This window comes from Malus sylvestris, chromosome 8 (genome assembly GCF_916048215.2).
Source record: "Malus sylvestris chromosome 8, drMalSylv7.2, whole genome shotgun sequence".
NCBI lineage: Eukaryota > Viridiplantae > Streptophyta > Magnoliopsida > Rosales > Rosaceae > Malus > Malus sylvestris.
This window is the reverse complement of record NC_062267.1, coordinates 13543711-13561019: the sequence shown is the minus strand read 5'-3', so window position 1 is coordinate 13561019 and position 17309 is coordinate 13543711. Positions and strand designations below refer to the sequence as shown.

General features: G+C 35.3%; 2 long non-coding RNA genes across 5 annotated transcripts; both read left to right on the top strand.

The window, feature by feature from the left end:
• Positions 1 to 7676: 7676 nt before the first annotated feature.
• LOC126631135 (uncharacterized) lies at positions 7677 to 10659 on the top strand. 4 transcript variants are annotated; one of them, XR_007626247.1, is made up of 4 exons: positions 7677 to 7964; positions 8093 to 8233; positions 8337 to 10017; positions 10190 to 10659. It is a non-coding gene; the product is annotated as an uncharacterized LOC126631135 (long non-coding RNA). The 4 variants fall into 4 exon arrangements; XR_007626248.1 differs by having other exon boundaries at positions 7696 to 7964; positions 8337 to 8395; positions 9840 to 10659; XR_007626246.1 differs by having other exon boundaries at positions 7697 to 7964; positions 8337 to 8395; positions 9857 to 10659.
• A 3240-nt stretch (positions 10660 to 13899) lies between these two features.
• Positions 13900 to 14514, top strand: LOC126631140 (uncharacterized). Its single transcript, XR_007626252.1, has 2 exons — positions 13900 to 14012; positions 14144 to 14514. It is a non-coding gene; the product is annotated as an uncharacterized LOC126631140 (long non-coding RNA).
• The last annotated feature ends 2795 nt before the right edge of the window (positions 14515 to 17309 follow it).

Genomic DNA, 17309 nt, shown 5'->3' with positions numbered 1-17309 from the left:
ATCGCGCTTGACCAAGCCTGAAACTACAAGTAAACTTCAAGTCAAATTGATACATTAGCTTGTACATCTCCACTGGTTAAAGATACCACCACTGGATGGAGGAAAAATACTTCCAGAGAAGATGCCACATCTACCTATGAGACAGATAAGGCAAGTGAAGACGATACCACACTTCGATACTTAGAAGTTTCGTGATTACTCAACGGCTTGGATCTTGCAAGTCCCCAACCGAGGAGCTTCCCTCACTCGGGAACTTAGGGGAGCATTGTTTGTACCATACTTGACCAATCCCGAAACTACTGAGCACAGATCAACGTTATACCGTCAAGGACCCAGAAGAGTTTCCCTCCAACCAGGAGGCCAATCACAGCGCGGCACGTGTCGACATCAGAAGCCAATCATAGCATGACACATGTCAACATTAGAAGCCAATCACAACACGACATGTGTCAATGTCAAAACAAAGCTAGAAACTCTCTTCTATAAAAGGAGATCATTCTCCCACAATATTTCCTAATGTCATTTGTACTAAATCATTCACTAGTACTCACTAAAGGAGAGGTTGAACCTATGTACTTGTGTAAACCCTTCACAATTAATGAGAACTCCTCTACTCCATGGACGTAGCCAATCTGAGTGAACCACGTACATCTTGTGTTTGCTTCCCTGTCTCTATCCATTTGCATACTTATCCACACTAGTGACCGGAGCAATCTAGCGAATGCCACAAACTTGACACTTTCTGTTGTACCAAAGTCCTCACTGATTTTGTGCATCAACAACGTCTCTTCATGTTTGACGAATTTTCAAGCCTAACATGTGAACCACACAACTCGAGTGTCGTAGAGCACGTGTGGCCATTGTGCTTCACACATAGGACAACCTGCTCTAAAACCATGAAGAAGTTGAAGTTCTACTATAAAACCAATTCGCAATATAGTGGAATTCCATTTTATTCATGGTATCAAAGAAGGTTGGCCCACGTGCGAAGCGCAACGGCTACACGTGATCTATGTCACCCAGTTATGTTGTCCACGTGTTTGGCTTAAAAAATTGTCAAATGTGATGGGGCATGTGAGGATGTGAAGGTAAAAAAGTCTCACATCGGTGAAAGGAGAAACCTTGTAAGGGTTTAATTATAAGAGGTTGGACTACTCCTCATAATGTCAATTAGTTTTATGGTGGAACTTCAACTTCTTCAATATCCACAACCGATTAAAAAATTCAAGATGTTTTTTAAATTGAGTCCAATCGTACCATACCTATGTTATAAGAAAACTACAACAATTTTCAAGCGAAACATTTTTAAGATAGAATTAAATACAACTAATTCTGAAGAGATAGATTACAAACAAAAAACATCTATAATATAGGTAGCCAAAAATGATTTATATGTGATAGGTATGTTATTGACAAAAAAATCAATGACATAGATAGGTATATTGAATAAGTAAAAAGACTGAATGCAGTACGGTTGAAGAGATTTAATTTTTATGATTTAGGATATTACAATTATTTAAAAATATTTCATTTTTAACACAAACTTAACAAAAAGATAATAGTTATTGGACCTATTTTTAGAAAGTTGACTGTTCATAATAATAGCTCACAAAATTGAATTTAGCCTCACGAGATTTAAGGTATGCGGAATGAGAAAAAAAAAATGTTGTCCAAATTTATAAGTATGAATGAGTTAAGTCGTGAAGGAAATTTATAAGTTTATTACAGTAAAGAACCTCCCTAAAGGAATACCCTATAAAGGAATAACCTTCTTAAAATTATAAAAAATTCGGGTCCCAACTTGAGACCAATATATATGGAAATAAACTTCACATTGTAATTAGTTATAATTTTTATTGGTCTCATCTTAAGGAAACACACTTCCACATGGTAATAATTGTCAATAAGTACAAAAATATATAATATCTCAAATAAATTTTTTTGATGAACTAGAATATTTTTCTAAAATTGTTTGGAACAAATACTTTAGTTTTCAGAGATATTGTCACATCTTTGAGCTTTCTAGTATGTAATACTACATTTTTTTTTTAAATTCAAAATTATTATTATTAAAAGAAGGGAAGGGTTCAAAACTATTACAATAATTTAGAACAGATGGAGTTTCGAACCCAGGATGCATGGGTGTGTGGAAACCCAACACCAAGTACGTAATACTTTGTCAACATAAACATTTCTTATTGAAGCCAAAATGTTTCTAACTTAAGTAGTGATGCAAATGCATTGGGATATGATGCAGTGATCTATACATTTATATATAAATAAGTATTTATGCATTGTATTAAAAGTAATTTTGGATTTGGCTTTATAACCTAGGGTCATAATAAAATGTCTTACTAGGCTCAATGCACTAGTAGAAAAACATGTTTGTGCGACAGAATCTTGCGTGACGGAGCAAATTTCGTCGCGCAGGATCTTGGCGCCAAACAAAGAATGCTTTGCCGTTTTTTTTCCAACTTTGCGCGACGTACGTGCACTTGCATCGCGCAAAGATGTTTTGCGCGACGCAGTGGCACCTATGTCGCGCAAAGTCTTTTTTTTTTTTTTTTTTTTTGGTTCTTGCATTGCCTTTTTCTCTTGTGGTATCCACTTGTGTAAATGTTTTAAATTGATGATCGAATTAGTTTATTGTATTCATATAGGGTTAACGAGTGTAGCTATAAAAAATCATCAAAATCAGAGTTAAAATAACCGTTAAATCGCGATTTTTCATTTATAACCGTCGAAAAGTTTTGTCTCGTTACTTAATCTCTGAATGTTTGTTTTTTGCGATTTTTGGTGTATGCGATCTCGAAGCATATACAAACAAGTTTGACAGTTGGATTGTTCAAACTAGTTTCGTACAATGCGTTTCCCATCAAAACGATAGATTTACTAACACTTGGAATTTATTAATACTTTCATCAACTATAGCATAAGATTTTGTAGTATCCACTTGTGTAAATATTTTAAATTGACGATCGAATCAGTTCATTGTATTCATATAGGGTCAAGGAGTGTAGCTGTAAAAATTAATCAAAATCGGAGTTAATATAACCGTTAAATCGTTATTTTTTGTTTATAATCGTCAAAAAGTTTTGTCCCGTTACTTGATCTATGAATGTTTGTTTTTTTGCGATTTTTGGTGTATGCGATCTCGAAGTATATACAAATAAGTTTTACGGTTAGATCGTTGAAACTAATTTTGTACAATGCGTTTCCCATCAAAATCAATGATATATGTATTTACTAAGTACATTTTCATTTATTTATTTTGTACTCATAAGCAAAAGGGTAAAAAAAAAAAAAGACCTTGAGTGACAGCAGATACAACTACATCGCGCAAAGTCTTTTTTTTTCTTCTTTGGGTTCTTGCATTGCCTTTTTCTTTTGTGGTATCCACTTGTGTAAATGTTTTAAATTGATGATCGAATTAGTTCATTGTATTCATATAGGGTCAAAGAGTGTAGCTGTAAAAAATCATCAAAATCAGAGTTAAAATAACCGTTAAATCGTGATTTTTCGGTTATAACTGTCAAAAAGTTTTGTCTCGTACTTGATCTCTGAATGTTTGTTTTTTTTCAATTTTTGGTGTATGCGATCTCAAAGCATATGCAAACAAGTTTGACAGTTGGATCGTGTTTGACAGTTGGATCGTTGAAACTAGTTTTGTACAATGTGTATCCCTTCAAAACAATAAATTCACTAACACTTGGAGTTTATTTATACTTTCATTAAGTATAACATAAGATTTTGTGGTATCCACTTGTGTAAATATTTTAAATTAATGATTGAATTAGTTTATTGTATTCATATAGGATCAAGGAGTGTAGCTGTAAAAACATTATCAATATCAGAGTTAAAATAACCGTCAAATCGTGATTTTTTGTTTATAGCCGTCGAAAATGTTTGTCTCGTTACTTCATATCTGAATGTTTGGTTTTTGCAATTTTTTGGCGTATGCGATCTCGAAGCATATACAAATAAGTTTGACGATTGGATCGTTGAAATTAGTTTTGTAGAATGCGTATTGTGAAATCCAGTTACTGGTTTTCACTATTGCAAACTACGTATGTGTATTAAGGAGTTATTATATATATATTTTTTTTGGAATTTATACTAATGGTAGAGTGTTGAGATTGTGTATTCAAAAGATATGAAGGTGAAAATGCTACAATTAAAAAGTTGCCTTTAAATTAATTAAGGAATTTTTTTTTAAGAAAAAGCCACGGGGAGTGGCTGAAGGAGGAAGAAGAAAAGGAAATGAGGTGCAGAAGAGAAAGGAGGGAGGAGGGGGAAGAATTAGAAGAGGAGAGAGAGGTAGGAAGTGATGAATCAGAGAGGGAGGAAAGGATGGGAAAGGAGGGGAAAGAAAGGCACCCAACCCGGATCACATTTTCGACTTGATTCCTGACCCGACTTCGATCCCGGTCCCGGTCCCTTTTCATTTTACGACGCAATTTTGGTCTTTTTTCCGGCGAATTGCATCCATTTATCACCACCATCATCATCCCGGACCTTCCTCTTCATTTTACACTAAAGATCGACTGGGTTTAGGGCTTTTATCACGAAGAACGGAACCGTGGGTTCTGGGGACACCACAGCGGTGAATCCGCCATTTTTGCAATGATTTATTTCGATTTCCACCACTAATGTACTTATCTGGAGCTCAGGAACAATGACCAATCATTGGTTGGAGCGTCGGAGTCGATTTGAGGACGAATCAAGACACACCCATTTCTAGGGTTTCCGGTGGATTTGAGTGAAATTGGAGTTTTTCCCAACCAAATTGGACTTGGCCATAGGTATAAAGTTTGCTCTACTCTTATAGATCTTCAGTTCTGTAATTTTTGATAATTTTTAAAAATAGTTGAATTTTTCCAATAAGTCGAGGCGGCCGACCGCCATCCGCGACAGCAGCCTGGCCAATGGGCTGACGATGTTCTTTTAAGTTCAAATACATGTCTTGGTTTCATAATTGATATCCGTATGATGTAATTTGATTGTTTGGACTTAGTTTCATTACGATACCTTACTTGGTCAAAATATGAATCAACGATTCGACCGTTGGATCGTCACCAAACCTTAATGCGTGACAGAACATAATATTTGTGCATCATAGAAACTTATGGATCAAGAATCCAACGTACGGATCTTTCCTAATTGGATTTCTAAGTTGGTAAAATAAATTGTTGACCGCCACTTAATTCTAGTAATTGGTGGAGATCCGACCGTTGGATCGTGATGGGAATTTAGTATGTTGTTCTAGAAGCATAATGTGGACTTCAGGAAATTACGGATCTGAAATCCAATTTGTGGATCTTCCGGACTGAATTGTGTAGAATTGTGGACCCTACCTTTGACCGAGAGTTGACTTTTGGTCAACATGTCTCGAAACGTTCCCAATACTTAAATTAGTACCATGGGAGACTTAAGTGAAGTCTAGTGGACCTACATTGGTTGGAGAGTGACTTGAATATTGTGATATGGTTATTACCTTAATTTCTTATATTAATATCATTTGTAAATGTGCATTGGACTTATAAATATGATTTCTATTGAAATGTGATTTTCATATATTTAGCCATAGACTTATGTTTGTTAAACATGATTTGGCTTGTGTATTGATGATAATGATGATATATGGATGTTTAATTATTTCTAGTAATGTGAATAATAAGTATGATAAATTTATGGCTATGTGATCTTAGAATCCTATTTGAAATATTATGTAGAACTTATACGTTTGTGTGATATATTAGTTGGTGGCCATGAGAAGTTGATGGTGTAGGAGACTACGTTGTAATTCATTGGGATTAGTGTGATGTGAAGAAATGTGAGTGACTTTAATATATGTTATATTGGTGATTACCCATGTTTTCATAATTATTATCCTGTGAGGATATGTCTTGGTTTTATAAATATGTTTCTTTTTATTGAATTGTTATTTTTAATACTTAGCCATCAATTTATGTTGAAGAAGTGAGATTTGAAGTATATAATTGAAATATCAACCATATAATTGAAATATGGGTTGATTTGTACGATTGGTATGTTGTGATGAAATGTACGGCTAGGAGTGGACCATTAACCATTGTGATGGGGATTTGTTGTTTCGATATTGTTTCATTTCCGCTTCGTTTATTAGTTCTAAATTTAGTAATTGTGCCTAATTTCCCTTGGTTGAGCTTTGGTAAATTAAGTAGCATGTGCTTGTCTCATTTTTTGAGCCGTCGTACATTATGGTGTTGGCCTTCCGTGATTTTGTTGAGTGATGGTTCGGAATCGTATCCAGTCGGATTCCGTTGAGTGATGGTCCGGAATCCCTTCTACTCCACGATTCCATTGAGTGATGGTCCGAAATTGTATCCTGGGTTGGATATCGTTGAGTGGTCCGAAATCCCATTCTTTGGAGAAGTAGGTTTGGCTTAACTGTGTCACTCTAGCCTTCGTTTTAGTATATTGTGAATAATGGTTTTGAGAATATTGTGAATTGAATTATAAAAGCAGTTGTACGTCCGTAGGATTCCTTCGAGATTTTCTACGATTCAAATATGGTTTCATAGTTTATGAATTTAGAAAATATGGGAATGATTGTTACTATGTTGACCATATTAGGTAATTAATGTGGTTAGAGAATGGTTTTGTGCGTTGTCGGTTCTTAAATATGATGTATGTTGTGAATTGAGATATCATGTTGAGTCCTAATGATTTATATGAAGGATGGAAAGGAAATCATGATTTTTTTTCATGTGGGTTTGTTATGTTACCTTGAGTCTAGGAATTTTATGCTTGACAAGTTCTATTGATTGATGTGATAATTGAATGGTGTTGGAACGCTTATGGGTGGATGAATGACGAGATGACTAAAAATTATTATTGGGCTTTGTTAAATGTTCCTTGAGGTGCTACATGATTGAATTGTGGTATTATGTTGAGACATAGTGGTCTATGTGTTGATTGTTCGATTGAAGTAGAATAATGAACTACGAATGGCTTGATCCCTATTGAGGGTATGTAGGCAGTCTAACGAGGAGGTTAGATGTAGCCATAAAATATACAAAAATTTCTATGAGATTTGGATCTTGAATTATGCTATGTACATATCTCGGAGGTGAGGTAGGTTGAGATACGAGTATTTGGTGACGTCATGTGTCAATCCTGGACGTATGTCGGGATCGGGGCTTGACACGTACCCTATCAAAACAATAGCACTAACATTTAAGAGTTTATTTATACTTTCATTAAATATAACATAAGATTTTGTGGTATCTACTAGTGTAAATATTTTAAATTGACGATCGAGTTCATTCATTGTATTCACTTAGGGTCAAGGAGTGTAACTGTAAAAAATCATCAAATTTGGAGTTAAAATAACCGTTAAATTATGATTTTTCGTTTATAACCGTCAAAATGTTTTTTCTCGTTACTTGAGCTCTGAATGTTTTTTTTTTTGTGATTTTTAGTGTATGCAATCTTGAAACATATACAAACAAGTTTGACGATTGAATTATTGAAATTAGTTTTGTAGAATTTTATAATAATTTTTTTTTAAAAATATATATAACTTGCGCGACGCCTAAATGGGATCGTTGTGCAAAACCACTTTGCGCGATGTCATAATGTATACATGCGTTGCGCAATGTGTTAAAAATTTGGCGGTAGTTTTGTAAAAATTAGGCGCTTTTTTTTCCCAAATTTGAACAAAATGGGAGTGTAAAAATTTGGTCTCTCTTCCCTCTCTCTCGCTCGGTCTCTCACATCTCGCGTAGAAGCCTGAGCCCTGAGCCTTGAGCCTTGAGCCTCATCTCTCTCTCGATCTTCAATCACTCTCTCAAACTCTCCGTCTCTCATTCCCAACACCATCTCTCGATTTCTCTCTATTTCTGCCTTCATCCAAAAAAAAAATTCACACGCCTCCACCTCGGCCAAGCTCGCGCCGCCGTCAATTTCGATGTCCTCTTCAGGTTCGCACATTCAATCTCATTATTTGCATATTTAATTTAATAATTGTGGTCAGATCCATGGTTGAAAAGGATGGGTCTGCAAAGGGAATTGTTTTCAGCCAGTTCACATCGTTCTTGGATATTTAAAGGGTACACGGTGGACTGGCAAGTGCTGGTACGTCTACAACCTCCTTAAGTACAAGTTCGATCTCCAGTTCAATATCCCCATCACCTACCCCGCCACCGCACCGGAACTCGAGCTCCCTCAGCTAGACGGCAAGACCCAAAAGGTCGGCCTTATTTTGATTTTACGATTTTTCCCTCTTCCCCCATTTTTGTTTTCTGATTGTACCTTAAGTCCGTTAATTTCTGGGTAATTTTGGATTGGTTCAGATGTATAGAGGGGGGATCTGCTTGATAGTGCATTTCAAGCCGTTTTGACCCAAAAACTGGTGATTTTTCTATCTTGCTGTCTTTAATTTGTTATATGTGTTGAATTATTGTGAATTTTTTATCTGTTTGGTCACTGAGAAATTATAAGAAATGAAAGGAAAGTTGTTTTTTTTTTTTTTTTTGTTGGGAAATTTGTAATATTTGGGTTTACTTGAGATTTCGAAATCAGCTATGAACTCGGCTCTTAATTTGCTTTAGAAGATATGACATAACAGAACAATAAAAACTCAAATGTTGTTGCAACTGACAAAGAAAACTCGAAATTTGTTTGGCTTTATGATTATTTGCTTCGAGTAGAAAATTAGGATGCATGGTTTGTATATTTCAATATGTTAGTCTTCTGTTTCTGAAACCAATTTATGTATTTAGATTAAGTATCTTTGCCTCTGTGAAAGGAATTTCTTTTCGCATAACATGACTTACCTTGCATTTTCTTTGTGGAAGAATTATGTTTGTATTCTTTTATGTGGATGGAAAATAATTTGTGTAAAATTTGCGCAACACATTTTCTTTTTCCTTAAATTTGAATTGTAGTGAGAAACATCCGTCTGTGGAACTTTTGCTTTTCATGGCATTCACATGGTAATTGATGACCATGAAAGTGTTAGTCTTCCTTTAATCTCCAACAATGAACGTACTCTAATCTCTTCTGGAAAGCATTAATGCAAACAAACAACGTGCTGATTTGTTTAATTAAACATGTTTGGAGTTATCGGCTAGTAGTACTTATGATCTTTCTCATGTTAATTATGCAGTCCAAGATTTGGTATGGCACATGCACTTTGTTTGGGTCTTGCACCATGGCTTGCTGTATTCATGCTTATAAGAATAGCACATGGTTTTTCTTTTTTATATGAAGTTTATGAAAAGAGGATTGTGGCTGAAGCTGGATGCTTCACAGTATCGTAAGAAATAATGTTTTAGCATAAATTTTCTACGGTTTTGCATCTTAGTTATTAATATTAGAACAGAAAAAAAAAATTGGCCTTCCAATTGCTGGTTTTAACTAGTTAAAGGTCAAGAATCATGTAGTTTTGTTGCCTAATGACCAATTTTAGATATCTTCAAATTTGCATTGTCTCCAACGACCCTTCTCAGTTAATATTTGACATACATATGCACATATACACCATACAGAGGGACATAGTCCGACTCTCAGAAACTTTGTTCAAGTATTAAGCTCTAGTGAGAAGGCACAAGATACAGTTTCCATAGCATAATCAAAATTTCGAGGTTTTGATTTAGAGGCAATATATGCATCAACGTTAAGGCTTATGTGATCAGTTAATATCATTGAATGTTAAGGCTTATGTGATCAGTTAATATCTTTGAATGTTGAGGCTTATGTGATCAATTAATTTCTTTGAATTTCATCATATCTTGATTATTCTAAGCCTTCTTCAGTTGAATACTTGAATAAGATATGTGGATTAAACTTTGAAGGTTGACATTTTCCACAGGGACTTCATCCTTGATCGTTATTAACTGAGAAAGGATAAGGTGAAGGGTGCTAACCTCAAGTGGCTTTACCCACATTTGTCTGTCATACCAGCCACTCTCTTCGTAAGGTATAATGGCTGATAGTAGCTTATCACCAGCATAACTCCATCCCTGCAGTACGGTAATTATATGATTTACTTGCTTTAAAGATTCTACAATGAGAGACGTTCTACTAAACAAATATTAAGCATGAAAATTGCTTGAATGTGCTTGTTTTTCTTTCTTATTGCTTACAATACTATTGTTTAATGTCTCAATATGAAATTTCAAGTCTTGCATTTGTTTTCGTGCAGTCCATACATACCGGGGAACCTGTAGTAATATATGTTCTCTGGTATTCGGGGCTGGTAGAATTGAATCCATGGCTGTTTATCAAGTTCATAATCTATTATGTGTTTATCTTTTCTCAAAGGACCCCCCTTAATATAATTTTTCAAGAGTTCTACCTATACAAGTACAAATTTTTTTTCTTGATCCATATGCTTATGTCCGTGCAAATAGAGAGGCAAAAATTTCTGAGGCTCAAGCATTAGGGGCAGTAGTTCGCTCTCGAGGTCCTTTGTCTGGAGGTGTTAAAAAAATGTGAAGGCTTCAAGTGACAATGTCCTTGTTTGTTGGAGGTCTCTGGATAGTTTGATATTTCTATGTAAATCTCATTGTTTTATTGTTTGCTTTAGAAGATTACTTGTTTTTTCTTTTTTGTTCGGACATCTTGTATGTACATTTTCATATATTTTATAATTAAATATTTTTGCTTGGTTAATTAATTATTGTTTAGAATTTAATTACAATATTTATCAAAAATTAAGAAATATATATATTTTTGACCAAAACGAAAAAAAAAGGGTTTGCGCGACGCAAGTCCTACGTCACACAATATTTATAAAAATTTTGACCAAAACAAAAAAAGGGGTTTGCACGATACATGACTACGTCGTGCAAAGCGGCTTTGCGCAACGCATGTCCTACATCGTGCAAAGTGACTTTGCACAACAAGTAACATGCGTCGTGCAAAGTGGCTTTGCACGACGTAGCCATGCGTTGCGCAAAGTGACTTTGCACGACGCATGTTACTTGTTCGTCGTGCAAACCCTACCGTCATTGCCTTGGCGTGACGGTTAGCGCGAGACGAAGGTTGCGTTGCGCAAACCCTTAGGCAACGATTTTTGACTTTGCGCGACGAAGGTACGTACGTCGTGCAAAGTGTTTTTTCTACTAGTGATGTAATGGGACTACTAGGGTTCAGCCTTTTTTTACTTATTTTTTTATTTTTTTATGACCACAGGTAGAAATTCAGCCTTTTCATCTTATATTTCCTTGTAAGCCTAGATGGTAGGGCAGTTTTGGAATGTTAAAGTAAAAGAGTTTATTCTCTTCCGTTCTATCAACTTGGGTAGTTTGTAGAAATCAACGAGGCATAGATTTTCTTTGTTCTTGATTATTCTCGTATGTGAGAATCAACAAGAATTAAGGATTGTGTTCTCAAGTTGGTTTCATTTTTCAAATATTATTGCTGCATCAGTTGGCGTCAGAGCTTAGGTCAATCATGCCACCAGGAAGGGGACGTGGTGGAAGGGGACTGGGACGGGGAACCAACCATGGTCCATGATAATGTGTATGAGAGAGAACATATTGCGCGATTAGCACAACAGGTTAACCAACAACTTACTCAACAAATGGAGACTTTACTTGCTCGACAACAAGGAAATGAAACAAACTTGAGAACACAATAAACCCTTATTGTTGTTGTCTCTTACAGATGAGAATACCAAGGACAATGGAAATCTATGCTCTATTGATTCCTACGAAATACCCAGGTTACTTTACTTTAACACTAAAAACCTACCCTGCCATCTAGGCTTACAAGGAAATATATGATGAAAAGGCTGAACCCCAATAACCCCATGACATTAAGCCTAGTCCAATACAAGATTACTCTAGGTAATAAAGCCAAACCCAAGATTACTTCTAATACAATGCATCAATACTTATTTAGATATTTAATGCATAGATGAATGCAACCTATCCCAATACATCTGCATCATTTAGCATGTTCAGCTTCTTGAGAGATTAAAATATTTTGGAACTACAACATTCATTAACTAATTTTTTATATTCATTAAGGATAAATAAATAAATATTAATTTATTAAGTACACATTAAGTAATAACCTCCTAATGTTATAAAATTGGTTTGGTCTCAACTTTATTACTTTATAGAGGTTTTGTAGTATTATGGCCGGTCCATGGGATTTTTATAGGGTCATGCAAATTCTTTTGAGGCCTTATTGTTGTAGGCCTAATTTACTGAACAAAATAAAAGACAGAGTGAGGGGGTGCGGCACAGAGAAATATGAGAGAAATGTATATTTGTGAGTTGTGTGTTATCTCAACATATTGTGCCTTTATTTATAGTAGTAGGAAACGTAAATTCTTTACCCAATAAGATTACAACTCTAATAGGATTATATCTAGTCTAAAAGATATGGTAGAATCCCATAAGGATATCCCAGATATGATAGGATTTACACAATCACATTCATAATCTAATAGGACCGCAACACTCTCCTTGAGTCTGTTAATACTCAAGCAAATGGTGTATTAAGTCTTCAACGATGAAGTAAGTTCAGTTGAAGAAGTTGTCGGCACAACGAGCGAATGCGAGTCTTAGATCAACAGAAGAATGCATAAAAGTTAAAACTCACAAAACCTTGCTACGGTAAAACCCAAGGTGGTATAAAAACCCATAGACTAAAGAGAAAAGTGAGAAGTTGCGTTAAGTCAAAATTATAAGTCTTTTGAACACAAATAAAAGAACTCATAAGGGTATGACCAACCCAGGATGGGTGCCTTTTCAAAACCTAGTTATGTAGCAAAAACCCGATGGGAAAAATGCTCATAATCGTAAGAAAAAATAGTACATTAAGATCCTAGATACTCTCCTTGAGTTTGATAAAACTTACAAATGCGAACTACAAACATTGCATATGAATAGTTAGGCATACCAATTCCTCGGACAAGTTTCTAGAAGGTTGACTTCAGCAGTGACGCCGTGAAGAGGTTGGAAAGGTTGTCTGGGATCGACTTGCTTGACTTCCATCTCTTGATGATTTGCTGATGTGATGTAGACGCAATATGTCTTGGCGTTGACTTTGTTGATGTGTTATATTTTGGTCGGGTTGATACATGCAACATAGTCTTTATGGATCGTTGTCGGGACTCACAATGAATAAAAACAGTAGGTACTTCAAATATGCTTAACAAAAGCTCTCAACCATGTCTCATGTTGTGGCAAAATGAAGTAAGGTGAGTCTTGGAATGATTTGAAGATTTCGCAACTAAGGTCATATTGTAGACCTTCAAGTTATTGCTATATCCCTACCGGTGAAGACATAACCAATCGGGGATGTGCCTTGTGCGGGTTTGTTAAGTAACCTGTGTCAGCATAACAAACAAGGCAAATATCATTTCGAGAATCAAGGGGTCGAATCCGCTTTGAATGCGTTGTGGATTAGCCCAAACCCATAGTACCTTTGGGGTAGCAGAAAACGTCTTTAATACCTAATTCAGTGGCTACGTGTATACGCAGTGCTGCATCTTTATCAATAAATCAACGGCGAAGTAGATGTTTTGTCTAACATAATGAGCTAAATACAACAAAACGCAAAGTTGAACTCAAATATGGAACTTCGGATTCCATAAACTCTTCAAGGGTCTCATTCCTATTCCTAAAGGTTCATAAGGCCCTCGTTCAGTCACTCACTACAAATGGATCTGGACGACCTCTAAATCTAACATCCGTCAAGTCGGATTACTGGTGAATGCCTGAACTTTCTTACTTTATCGTAAATTTTTGTTTATATTCCAGTTTCCTTGCTGCCATTGTTCTAGGATTTCAAGCTTTGTCATTCAGGCATACTTTTATTATATTGGCATGATGTATAGCTTCTCACTGGACAAATAGAGAAGGTCTGTAATCTCTGTTAATATTCACTATTTTCATTTTCCTCTCCTTTAGTTTGGTTGCTTTCACAATATTAACTTTTGGGTTATTGGTTGTGGCAGTATTTCATTTGTATAAGATCGAATGTTTTGGGTGTTCAATTACCAGTTACAGGTACGTTTGAATAACGTGATTTCTTGACCTTCATTTGAAGTTTTCTATTGAAAGTTTAATTGGTAGAGAAGTGTGCCGTAAGAATTTTTTTTCCCGCTTCTAATGAAATTCATCAATCTCCCCTTTAACAGTTGCGGGTTCCTCTGTCAAAATTAAGCACAAGGGAAGGACATCCAGAGAAAAAGTCGTCTTAGCATACAACAAGGTTATCATTTTTAGCTAACATTTTTATTGTGCTATTTTTAGTTTACTGCTGATATGATTTTCTTTTAGTTTTTAGGAATGTGAGAAATAATTTAAATCTTTTATTAATTTGATTATTCGTTATGTTGGTGTATGTTGGGTGACTAATGCGGACTTAGAGTTGTAATTTTACTGTGACCTTTTTTTTAGATAAATCATTAGTTTTCTCTTTGTATATTGAGGTAGTCTTTTTGTGTTGTTTATTTACTCAGTTTGATAACATTTTAAATGATGTATTCATATCTGTATTTTTCTGCTATCGTTTGGACATAAAGTTCCATTTTTTTGTGGCATTTGCGATATAGGAGATTGATATAAACATCAAATTTTGCTTCATTTTGTTTATGTGCTCTTCTCTTTGCAAGTTCAGAGGCTTACAATTTGTTAACTAAAAAATTAAAATAAATGTATTAAAATAAATGTATCTTGACAAGTACAAACGTACAAATTAAAATTAACCATTGTATGTCGTACGTTGTAATTATGAGAATGTCTCTTAATGCGTAAACAAATGTAAAAAGGGGGAAAAAAAAAAAACTTCACACGCCAAGCATAGCGCGCGTAATATAAAAAAGGCATTTCGCCCACGCATGAGCGTGTGTAGAAAGGCTAGCTATCTCTAAAACGAGTACAATGACTAGGTTTTAGGAAAGTTGTTGCTATTTTTTTGGTGAACTGGTCGGAAGACAGTCCTTGTGGTATAAAACAAAAAAAAAATTAGGATTTAAGCCCATGTGGTGACGTATTTTAGGATTTAGGCACAAAATTAAAAATTCCGTTAACTTTCCGTTAATTATTAGCAGGTGAGCACACATATGAGGATAAAACGAAACTCTTCATTAATTGTTAGCACGTGAGACTTACATGCGAGGCCAACTTTATCTTTTTAGCCTCATAGGTGAGCTTCATGTGCTAATAATTAACAAAGAGTTGACAAAATTTTTAATTTTGGGTTTAAATCCTAACAAACTTTATCACAAGGGTTTAAATCCTAAATTTTTTTTACTACAAGGGCTATCTTTGGATTATCCTATCACTACGCAGACTATTAATCCAATCAAGCCTCTCTTTTTTGTGATGAAAAATTCCTAAATTATGGGAGTGGCATATCTTGTAATTTTTGGTACAAAAAGAAAGTTAGTTATCATACATGTGGCACAAAAATTGTAGAATAAAAGTTTAATCAAATCTTAAAAATGTATACATGTTTAGTCTAAAAAATTCAAAAATCAGGTGTCTGGATTAAAACTCTCCGATTAAAAGTTCTACCAACATATCACCTGTGAAAATGTGGATTAAAAGTTCTACCAACATATCACCTGTGAAAATGTGGATAGATCGTAGAATCTAAATCCAACAAATAAACAACCTTAATTAAAAAGAACAAATGACACACGATATTTCTAATACACAATGAGAAAAATCCATGGCACTAGCCGGTTAAAAAATCCACTAATTAAGAAATAAGAACTTTTACAAGACTCAAAAAGGTAGACACTACACTTGGAAGTTCTCTCTTGTACTTTTGTTCGTGTAGCACACTGTCCTTCCCTAGCTCTCTTTTGGATGAACACAGCGCACTCAATAGGTCCTCCTCACAAACAAAAAGGTTGCACACAACTCCGTCATAAAGATGAACGATATGATATAATGGAATGATATGCAATGCATGAAGAGTTTCACTAAGATCACTCTTCTAACCTAACACTCAAGAACTTTCCTTTAAAACATTTTACGCTCAAGTCTTATTTCGGTAATATGAATATAATCTTTTCTGCCAAGAGATATAGAAGCCTTCAGCCCTAAAACCCTAACATGATAAAATGCCTAGGGCAATATGGCTAAGAAACAAGCCTTAATTGAAATGACCCAAACATACGACAACTTTTTGAAAAGATTTAGTCTTGATTTAATTAATCGAATTTGCAAACTAAATTATATTTCACTAATAAAAAACAAACATGTTAATCAACACTTAATTAATAATCCAATCATCTACAACCACATTTCGACCAAAAAAAAAATATTAATCATCTACAACCACATCATTTAGTTTACAAATTTAGTTTAAAAAATCTGGTCTTCCTCATTACCCTAAAATTAATTGATTTCCTACGAAACCAACAACCTAGAAGAAAGGAAATTAGAATTATATATTTAAAAAATCTAAATAAAATTGATTTTATTTGCTAAAACTAGGCATTTAAACTGATCTCACAATCTGAATGATATGCAATGATGTGATTCTACATGCTACTATTTACGAAATATGATCGTCCAATATATGCCTTGATGTGCATGTCTTCAATACTTGAATCTAGAAACTACGACACACTAAAAATCTAGAACTAATCTATTACAACTGTACAGCCCATATGGTGACGGCGTACATTTATAAGCATGGCCGGAGTTTTGACTAAGATGAGTTAAGACCAAAATTACATTTTAATATCTTAACTTTTTTTTTATTCGAATAATATTTCAATAATCTTATTTAACTACAATTACAGTGTTGTAGCCAACTTGGCTACACCTAGTCCTGAACTCTCTACAACCAGTTACCACTCAGAAAACATGGAGTTCCCATCCACATAAGAATCCAAGTCAGCCTCCATGATCTTCTTCATCAGCAACGCCGCCTTCTCTCGTGCTCTCCCCGACCCTCTAACCGAAACATCAGCCACCAAAGTTGAGAAGTCCGGCAGCCTCAAAGCGTCTCTTACGCAGCCCTCACTTTCATCAAACAGGAGCAGCATGATTTCAGCTGCACCTTCCTTACTCAGCATGCACCTCCCTTTGAACACTTGTACCATTGAGCTCACAATCTGGTCAGTTTTGCGCAAAGCATTCAGCCCTTCATCAAACCTAGCAAGAAGGCCAAGAAACAGGAGAGAAGTTCCGGCCAGATCCTCGCCGTCACTTCTCCCCACCACTTGGATGAGCGCTTCAACAGCTCCTTCTTTCACTGCCAAAGCGCAGTTCCCGTGGAACTGAACAAGCTCAGCTAGAGAGCTGAGGAGGTGATGAGCAGCAGGACTGCCAGACCCGGAAATG